The sequence below is a fragment of the Ambystoma mexicanum genome, chromosome 4q, assembly GCF_040938575.1.
Source record: "Ambystoma mexicanum isolate Mex_15411 chromosome 4q, UKY_AmexF1_1, whole genome shotgun sequence".
In the NCBI taxonomy this organism is placed as follows: Eukaryota; Metazoa; Chordata; class Amphibia; order Caudata; family Ambystomatidae; genus Ambystoma; species Ambystoma mexicanum.
In genome coordinates this window covers 1,301,283,347-1,301,292,391 of record NC_090928.1, presented here as the reverse complement: position 1 = coordinate 1,301,292,391, position 9,045 = coordinate 1,301,283,347, and the positions used below count along the sequence as shown (strand labels likewise).

The 9,045-nt window shown below is 48.6% G+C and overlaps 1 protein-coding gene across 3 annotated transcripts in view; it reads left to right on the top strand.

Annotated features, from left to right (window-relative positions):
- Positions 1–2,667: 2,667 nt before the first annotated feature.
- LOC138468402 (uncharacterized) overlaps positions 2,668–9,045 on the top strand; it is a 209,976-nt gene continuing 203,598 nt past the window's right edge. Inside the window, exon 1 of one of the 3 annotated variants that reach the window (XM_069608956.1) lies at positions 2,668–2,744. The gene's annotated coding sequence lies outside the window, so the exon portion shown is untranslated. Of the gene's footprint in view, positions 2,745–2,773; positions 3,026–3,305; positions 3,469–9,045 lie in introns of those variants that run through there. The other 2 variants (XM_069608954.1, XM_069608955.1) reach the window with 2 other exon arrangements.

The window sequence follows — 9,045 nt, the reverse complement described above, 5'->3', positions numbered from 1 at the left end:
GCCCTGCCGAATACAGCATGGTGGCAATTCTGCTGTCATCATCCGTCACCTGAGCAGCCCTGAAATACATGTCAAGGCGACTCACCCATCTTCTCCATCGGGGCCCCATGCTCGAGGGTGGGCCTGACGCATCGAATTCCGGAATCGGCTGCAAGGCGGCATGGGCCACGGGTGCTCTTGCTTGAGCCATAATGGGAAAACCCGGTTGTCCAGGTGGCGGTCCTGCAAGGACTTGGATCACGGGAGGTAGGGCGGCCTGTTGTTGAGCCGCTGCCTGGCCACGATCGCGGGGGTCTCATGCTCTGGTGATGAAGGCTCATGTTCTGGGCAGGCTCTGGTGATGAAGGCTCGTGTTCTGGGCAGCCTCTAGTGATTAGCCTCTGGTGAGTAGTGTCTCATGCTCTGGTGATGAAGGCTCGTGTTCTGGGCAGCCTCTAGTGATTAGTCTCTGGTGAGTAGTGTCTCATGCTCTGGTGATGAAGGCTCGTGTTCTGGGCAGCCTCTAGTGATTAGTCTCTGGTGAGTAGTGTCTCATGCTCTGGTGATGAAGGCTCGTGTTCTGGGCAGGCTCTGGTGATGAAGGCTTGTGTTCTGGGCAGCCTCTAGTGATTAGCCTCTGGTGAGTAGTGTCTCATGCTCTGGTGATGAAGGCTCATGTTCTGGGCAGGCTCTGGTGATGAAGGCTCGTGTTCTGGGCAGCCTCTAGTGATTAGCCTCTGGTGAGTAGTGTCTCATGCTCTGGTGATGAAGGCTCGTGTTCTGGGCAGCCTCTAGTGATTAGTCTCTGGTGAGTAGTGTCTCATGCTCTGGTGATAAAGGCTCGTGTTCTGGGCAGGCTCTGGTGATGAAGGCTCGTGTTCTGGGCAGCCTCTAGTGATTAGTCTCTGGTGAGTAGTGTTTCATGCTCTGGTGATTAAGGCTAGTGTTCTGGGCAGGCTCTGGTGATGAAGGCTCGTGTTCTGGGCAGGCTCTGGTGATGAAGGCTTGTGTTCTGGGCAGCCTTTAGTGATTAGCCTCTGGTGAGTAGTGTCTCATGCTCTGGTTATTAAGGCTCATGTTCTGGGCGGCACTGGTGATGAAGGCTCGTGTTCTGGGCAGCCTCTAGTGATTAGTCACTCGTGAGAAGTGTCTCATGCTCTGGTGATGAAGCCTCGTGTTCTGGGCAGGCTCTAGTGATTAGCCTCTGGTGAGTAGTGACTCATGCTCTGGTGATGAAGGCTCATGTTCTGGACAGGCTCTGGTGATGAAGGCTCGTGTTCTGGGCAGCCTCTAGTGATTAGCCTCTGGTGATGAAGGCTCGTGTTCTGGGCAGCCTCTAGTGATTAGTCACTGGTGAGTAGTGTCTCATGCTCTGGTGATAAATGCTCGTGTTCTGGGCAGGCTCTGGTGATGAAGGCTCGTGTTCTGGGCAGCCTCTATGTTGGGGGGCGGTCCTGAGCCCCCACTGCGTGCCCGTAAGCCCCCCACCCGAAAGGACACACACACACACAGCCTTTCGGTTCGGGCTTCCCGGTCACTCTGCTCGCGGCCGGGAACGCCCCTTAATTTATAATCTGGGCGGCGGCGTGCAATGTCACGCCGCCGCGTAAGCCCGTCATTACGGGCAGCGCCACACTCTAGTGATTAGCCTCTGGTGAGTAGTGTCTCATGCTCTGGTTATGAAGGCTCATGTTCTGGGCAGGCTCTGGTGATGAAGGCTCATGTTCTGGGCAGCCTCTAGTGATTAGCCTCTGGTGAGTAGTGTCTCATGCCCTGGTGATGAAGGCTCGTGTTTTGGGCAACCTCTAGTGATTAGTCCCTGGTGAGTAGTGTCTCATGCTCTGGTGATGAAGGCTCATGTTCTGGGCAGGCTCTGGTGATGAAGGCTCGTGTTCTGGGGGCTCGTGTTCTGGGCAGCCTCTAGTGATTAGCCTCTGGTGAGTAGTGTCTCATGCTCTGGTTATGAAGGCTCATGTTCTGGGCAGGCTCTGGTGATGAAGGCTTGTGTTCTGGGCAGCCTCTAGTGATTAGCCTCTGGTGAGTAGTATCTCATGCTCTGGTGATGAAGGCTCGTGTTCTGGGCAGCCTCTAGTGATTAGTCTCTGGTGAGTAGTGGCTCATGCTCTGGTGATGAAGGCTCATATTCTGGGCAGGCTCTGGTGATGAAGGCTCGTGTTCTGGGCAGCCTCTAGTGATTAGACTCTGGTGAGTACTGTCTCATGCTCTGGTGATGAAAGCTCTTGTTCTGGGCAGGCTCTGGTGATGCAGGCTTGTGTTCTCGGCAGCCTCTAGTGATTAGCCTCTGGTGATTGAAGTCTCATGTTTTGGGCAGCCTCTAGTGATTAGTCTCTGGTAAGTAGTGTCTCAAGCTCTGGGCAGCCTCTGGTGAGAAGTGTCTCATGCTCTGGTGATGAAGGCTTGTGTTCTGGGCAGCCTCTAGTGATTAGCCTCTGGTGAGTAGTGTCTCATGCTCTGGTGATGAAGGCTCATGTTCTGGGCAGGCTCTGGTGATGAAGGCTCGTGTTCTGGGCAGCCTCTAGTGATTAGCCTCTGGTAAGTAGTGTCTCATGCCCTGGGCAGCCTCTGATGAGTAGTGTCTCATGCTCTGGGCAGCCTCTGGTGAGTAGTGTCTCATGCTCTGGGCAGCCTGTTAAGTAGTGTCTCATGCTCTGGGCAGGCTCTGGTGATGAAGGCTCGAGTTCTGGGCAGGCACTCTCACCCAATGCTTTGGGCAGGCCTTGGTGATTAGTATCTCATGCTTTTGGGTAAGATTAGTGTTTCCTGCTGGGGGCGTGTCTTATATTATGCAAAGAACCCTCCAGTTGCTCCCTATACGAGGAGGGGCTTTTGTCTGCCTGGGACCCTCCATAGGGCCCTGGAAATCCAATCTCAACAGTGCCCTGCAAAATACAACAACCAGCAGCAGGCTGATAATGAGGGATATCCTAGAAGCATGCAGATAAGGAAGGATATCCTAGCAGCTTGCAGATACAGAGAGATATCCTAGCAGCATGCAGATGAACAGGAATATCCTAGCAGCTTGCAGGTAAGGTGGAATATCCTAGCAGCTTTCAGGTACGGAGGGATATCCTAGCAGCATGCCGATAAGGAGGGATATCATTAGCAGCTTGAAGATGAGAAGGGATATCCTAGCAGCTTTCAGGTAAGGAGGGATATATATCCTAGCAGCATGCCGATAAGGAGGGATATCCTAGCAGCTTTCAGGTAAGGAGGGATATCCTAGCAGCATGCCGATAAGGAGGGATATCCTAGCAGCTTTCAGGTAAGGAGGGATATCCTAGCAGCATGCCGATAAGGAGGGATATCCAATCTCAACAGTGCCCTGCAAAATACAACAACCAGCAGCAGGCTGATAATGAGGGATATCCTAGAAGCATGCAGATAAGGAAGGATATCCTAGCAGCTTGCAGATACAGAGAGATATCCTAGCAGCTTGCAGATGAGCAGGACTATCCTAGCAGCTTGCAGGTAAGGTGGGATATCCTAGCAGCTTTTAGGTACGGAGGGATATCCTAGCAGCATGCCGATAAGGAGGGATATCCTAGCATCATGCAGATAAGGAGTGATATTTTAGCAGCTTGCAGATATGGAGGGATATCCCAGCAGCTTGCAGGTAAGGAGGGGTATCTAGAAGCTTGCAGATAAGGAGGGATATCCTAACAGCTTGCAGATAAGGAGGGATATATCCTAGCAGCCTGCAGGCAGGGAGAGATATCCTAGCAGCTTGCAGATGAGGAGAGATATCCTAGCAGCCTGCAGGTAAGGAGGGGTATCCTAGAAGCTTGCAGATAAGGAGGGATTTTCCAGCAGCTTGCAGGTAAGGTGATGGATATGCAGTACAGTAACTTTTTCTCCCACTCCTGCTTCATAGGTATCCTTTCATCCTTCCAGTCTTCCCACTCTCAGCATTGCTTCCCACATCCTGGGGACCCTATATTGATTTTGCAGGGATGCCCAGGAGCATCTGGAGAGGATCCAAACTAAACTGCACCTCTGTGATTTATTCATGGAAGCACTGTTAGTGGCGGTGCCGGTGCTTCCGTGAACCCATTCCCATGGAGTAGTACTCCATGGGAAGGGGGACTAACATTTCCCGGCACCTAGCTTCCCAGTCCGCCAGGACTTGGAATGTCCCGGTGGCACCGGGCAGCTAGGTGCTGGAAACAGTGTTACGAGGTCGGCAGCAACCCGCTGGTCGCACCGGTGGGTTACCGCCAACCTCATAATGAGGCCCATTGTGTTGAAATTACATCTTCCTTTTGAGTTTGAACATTTGTGCAATTTCAAGGTGAAAGACATTACCCTTTTCACCTTAGAGTTCATTTTAGAATGTGACGGCCAGAATAGTATTTTGGACACAGGGCATTTTTTCTTTTGACGTCTGACATCTGACAGATACTTAGTTCTTTTGGTTGAGGTAGGGAAATACCTCCTAGAGTCGGGATAGAGAGGCATTTTCCAATACCTTTTTGTTTGAAATACAAGTCTATAGGCAAAGCTTTGACCTCTCTGTGTCTGCGCCTCATTCCTGGCTCCACACACTTGATTCCAGCTGGAAACATATGTATAAAAAGCCAAGCAGCTCTATTGTACATAATAACAATTATCTTAAAAATAGGCTTGACTGTTCAAGTCCTCCTCCAACCAGACTCGAAAAACAACAAAAAAAAGACAATTTCTGCAACAGCTCTTCCTCCTACGTAAAATCAGAAGGTTTCATTGGGTGCTTGTGGTGGGTGTAGGGTGTTTATAGGGTACACAAGTATTGCAACAGATCCCTGGACATTGACAGTGGTGGGACTCCGCTGCAATCATTCCCTCTAACAGCTGGTCACCTGAGCCAGCCCGTGGCGCATTCATCGGAAGGTGAAATAGAACCATGGTCTCTATCTGAGACTTCCAGTGGATTTTACTGCCAGATCTTCACAGTTAAGAAGAATAGTATAGGCTTCAGAACCATTATGGAGCAAGATGGTTTCCCCTAGCACATATCCTGGCTTCAGTGGGAAGATTCTCAAATGTGATGGCATTGGTCGAGCTTTATATCTGATGGAGTGAGTTTACATATACACCTATTTGGATGATTGGTCTCTGGAAGAATCCTCTATCAGCCTACAACGTTTGGACTTGGTGCTTCGATTTATTCTTTGTGAATGTCATACATCAACTCTTGCCTTGACTTTTCACGCAGCGCGTCTGGGGCACCCTTCATTGGAATGATGCAGCTCTTTTGTTTCATAGCGCTGGGTTAAATGCTGTCACTGATTGGGATCCTCCATCTAGATTGGCTTTGGATGAGGTTCATCAACTGGCTTGTGGGACCAGGAGACCTAACCCCAAATTCGTACATATTCAGTGAACTGGGAGGTGCAAGAGAATGAATTGACAGTGGTGGCTGCCAGAGGGGAATTCCCCCTCAGCATCAGTGACCAGGACACCTCTCCTGCCAGAGCAGCCCTGGATTCTGCATCAGGCAGATGTTACTTATTTATTTATTTATTTTTTGTGTTTAATCAGTATGATTTTTTACAAAAACAGTTGTGTGTAAAAACAATTTCTTCAAGAAAAGGTCTTTCAAAGAAAAGTCTTTAGATAACTAGCTAGCTAGCTTTGGGGGTCCTGTAGAAGCAGGACAGAGTTTACATATTTCAAAATGTTGAAGATTGCCCGCTGCCATCCTGTTCTGTCCCCCCCTATTAGCTTAGCCCAGCAGTTTTCTTGATCACTTAGTGCAAACTCGCTTAGAATGTCTGACAAATACAATGTTCTTAGTCCTCTAGTACTGGAACATTCTAAGATCAAATGGCGGATTGACTCCGTTACTGGTTGATCAGTACAAAAACGGCATTCTTTTGTTAATGATAAACCTCTAATAGTTAGAATTTAATTTGTTTGTAAGAGGTTTAATCTCGCTCTCATAATCAAGTCACGTGGCAGTCTAGATGGAAACTTTTTGATATAGGGCTGTACTTCATTTACTCTCCTGGTCTTGGGTGGGAGGTTTTGGATTAATTTGTTGTTTGAAGCTGTTTCTTTGGTCCTTTTCCAATCTAGTTCTTTCAGTTTTTTCTGGATTTTTGTTGGGTTTATGAACAGTGTTTCTTCATCACTTTCCACTGATGCTAAAGTATCACAGTTAAGAGTAAACCAAGCGTTTATCATTTTGTTGGTGCCACTTTCCTTTTCTCTTTGTAGCAAATTGTGTATTGACTGGTCCTCTTACATTCTACATTTCCGGAATAGCATCAAGGAGTTGATTTTTACTATGCCTCCCAGGGACAGCAAGCTTAATTCCTGTCTTATCGCTGCTACAGAAGTGGAATTTGGGAGGACTAGTATTGATCTCCAAAATTGGGCTTCTAGTTTTGGCCAAAGTGTTGTCGGGGGGAAATTCTGCCGGGGTCGGCCGGGCCGTCCGTAGACCTCCGGGCAGGGAGGCCCCAACTCCTCCCGTATATCCCAAAAGAGATAGAGTATGAGACACACGCAAGAAGCAAGGTGATTCTGCTGTTTATTAGACAAAACGGCAGGGATGGGTCAAGGATCGTACGCGTCCGTCCTGACACACACACAATCGTGGGGCTCGCAGGCCCTTTTTACCTTAGTATGACGCGCTACTTGCGTCACCTTAGAAAGTTTAGCAAAAAACCTATTTCCACTCTGGATTGGTTACTCGAGTGGTAGGGTTAGTATAGCATACATATAGAGAACGATGTTAGTGGTTGAGGGTTAGTCAGGTGATATACTTGGGCTGTCCCTTCAATTTGATACATGAAAATTGTTACATGAGGACCTCTGAGGATTGGTCAATGTTAATGGCGTCAGTGATAAGAGCCCCATGTTCTGATTGGTCCGCTTGCGAGCCTCCCGGTCTGGGACTATTGCTGTTCCCAGCTCTCGGTGCACCTGTCATTTACAACAATGTTTTACTATGGGTAGGTGTAAACAATGTGAGTATTTATTCATATGTTGGGAGGTCGACTACTCCCACTGCTGCAGATGTCCAATGAGTCTTTTAATTGTATCTGCCTGTGTCTTGAAACGTGGGATTCAGGCGTCTCCTTCCCCCTGGGCTTGGCATCCTGTCAGGTTTGGCTTTGTCACGTGAGGTAGGACCGTGTTTGAGGCAAAATTCAGCACAATTAATATTGTTTTTCCCACTGTGTGCCTGGTTTATCTTGCAGGTGCGACCTTGTCGTCGGCTTGCAGCGTGCGAGATTGCAACATCGTGCCCTTGGCTGTGTGCTTTCGCCGGGGGCTCATTCTGCAGGGTCAGCAACCGAGCTCTTGCTCATTCAATGTTCATGGAAGCTTTTGCTTGCGGCCTACTTGGGCCTGGTGCATAGGTGGAACCGTTTGATGCAGAGCGCTTTAGGTTACGGTATCATATTGCTCTATCCTCAGTATCGTGTCTCCGTTATATTCTTCATTATGGTACATGGTTCATAGCCTTTTTAGATAAGTTCATTATCCATCTTGCGTTTCTGCATTTTGAGAGCCTATGTGGAAAATAATAAAGATGCACGTCCGTGGGTATGTCTGTCGCCTACGTCATAGCACTGAGTATGTTCTTCGTGTGGATTGGTGTGGGAGTGTCTGGTGTGCATGTTTGCACAGGTGTGCTGACCGTTGGCTAGGTCGTCATGGCATCTCTAACGACGTGTAGGTTTAGTCGAGTTGATCCATGCCGCAGGTGTCGGCATGGGCAGGGCGGGCTGCTGGGCAGGTAGTTGGGCACATCCGTATGTTCCTGTACCAGGGTATTTGGTCGTCTGGTAAATAGGCAAACTCCTCTCGTGGCGGGTGTCTAGGCCGTGATCCTCTAGGCCAAGCGCGAGAGGGGAAGGGTGGGAGCCTGTTCTTCCATTCTCCCACTTCAGTCCCCCCTCTGGTTGACTTGTCGACCACAAACATATCCTTTTCTTTATCTCCTCTCACTCTCCATATTTTAGTTATTCCTCCCAAATGTCCATAGTGGTTAACATGGTCTTCAAATGACCAATACATATATGCACAGGTTCCTCCAGGAGTGCAGTATACCCATTTCCCTATGTAGCTCCTTGGGTTTCTTGGGTTTTCGAGCTTCACAGATGGTGGGTCCAGGTGGTTGGTGATGATCTGGTTGCGCAACTTCTCTCTCTCGTTTATGATTGTGCCTGTGTGTTGGCCGTCATCTGTTGGCATCAAGAGGTGCATACCAATCATTTCGATCATCTCGTCCGTGGTGCGTGCCTTCCGGGCCTTCCAAAATCTTATTATGATCAGTGTAGCTCCAGCCAAAATAGTACATCCAACTATAATCTTCAGTCCATCTGACAGCCAAGATGGCATCCATGACCATAATATTGAAAACCAGCTCTCATCCTTTTTCACACCTTTACTTTCATCCATCATTTTTGAGTGCATCTGGGCCAATTGTAAAACTGCTTCTGTCAGTGTACCATTGTCAGCATCGTTGGCAGGGATGAATGTGCAGCATGATTGTCCTATCTTGGCGCAAACTCCTCCTTCCATTGCTGTGAGGAGGTCCAGTACATATCTGTTCTGAAGTGCTACCATCCTCACAGCTCGCAGTTCCTCTTTTATTGCGTTGAATCCATTTACCGTAGAATTAATAGTCATCATTAGTTCCCATTGAGTTATCTGGAGCCATTTTGCGTTTGCGTAAGCCTGTAGTCCTGGATGTATTATTGAGGAGAAGAACATTGCTGCTCTGCTGAATAGTCTGTGTTCTGGTGGAATTGAAGTGAGTGCTGTTTCCGACCTTCCCCATAGGTAATTTCCTGTCAGAGGTTCTCCTTGTCTTTTCTTTCTATTCAGGACAGTATTATTGCCGTCGGTTTTGCTCTCTGGCTCCTTCTGAGGTTGTACAGATCTCTTCTTCCTCTTGTTCCCTTCATCCATTTTGGGGAAGTTCGCCACATTGACATGTTTCTGGGGTACCACTAGTGATGGTACATTAACGTGCACCATTGTGCATATACCATTCCACAGAGGGGGCAGTGTGTGGTATGCCTTTTTTCCACAGGCCCAGTAATGGTCCAT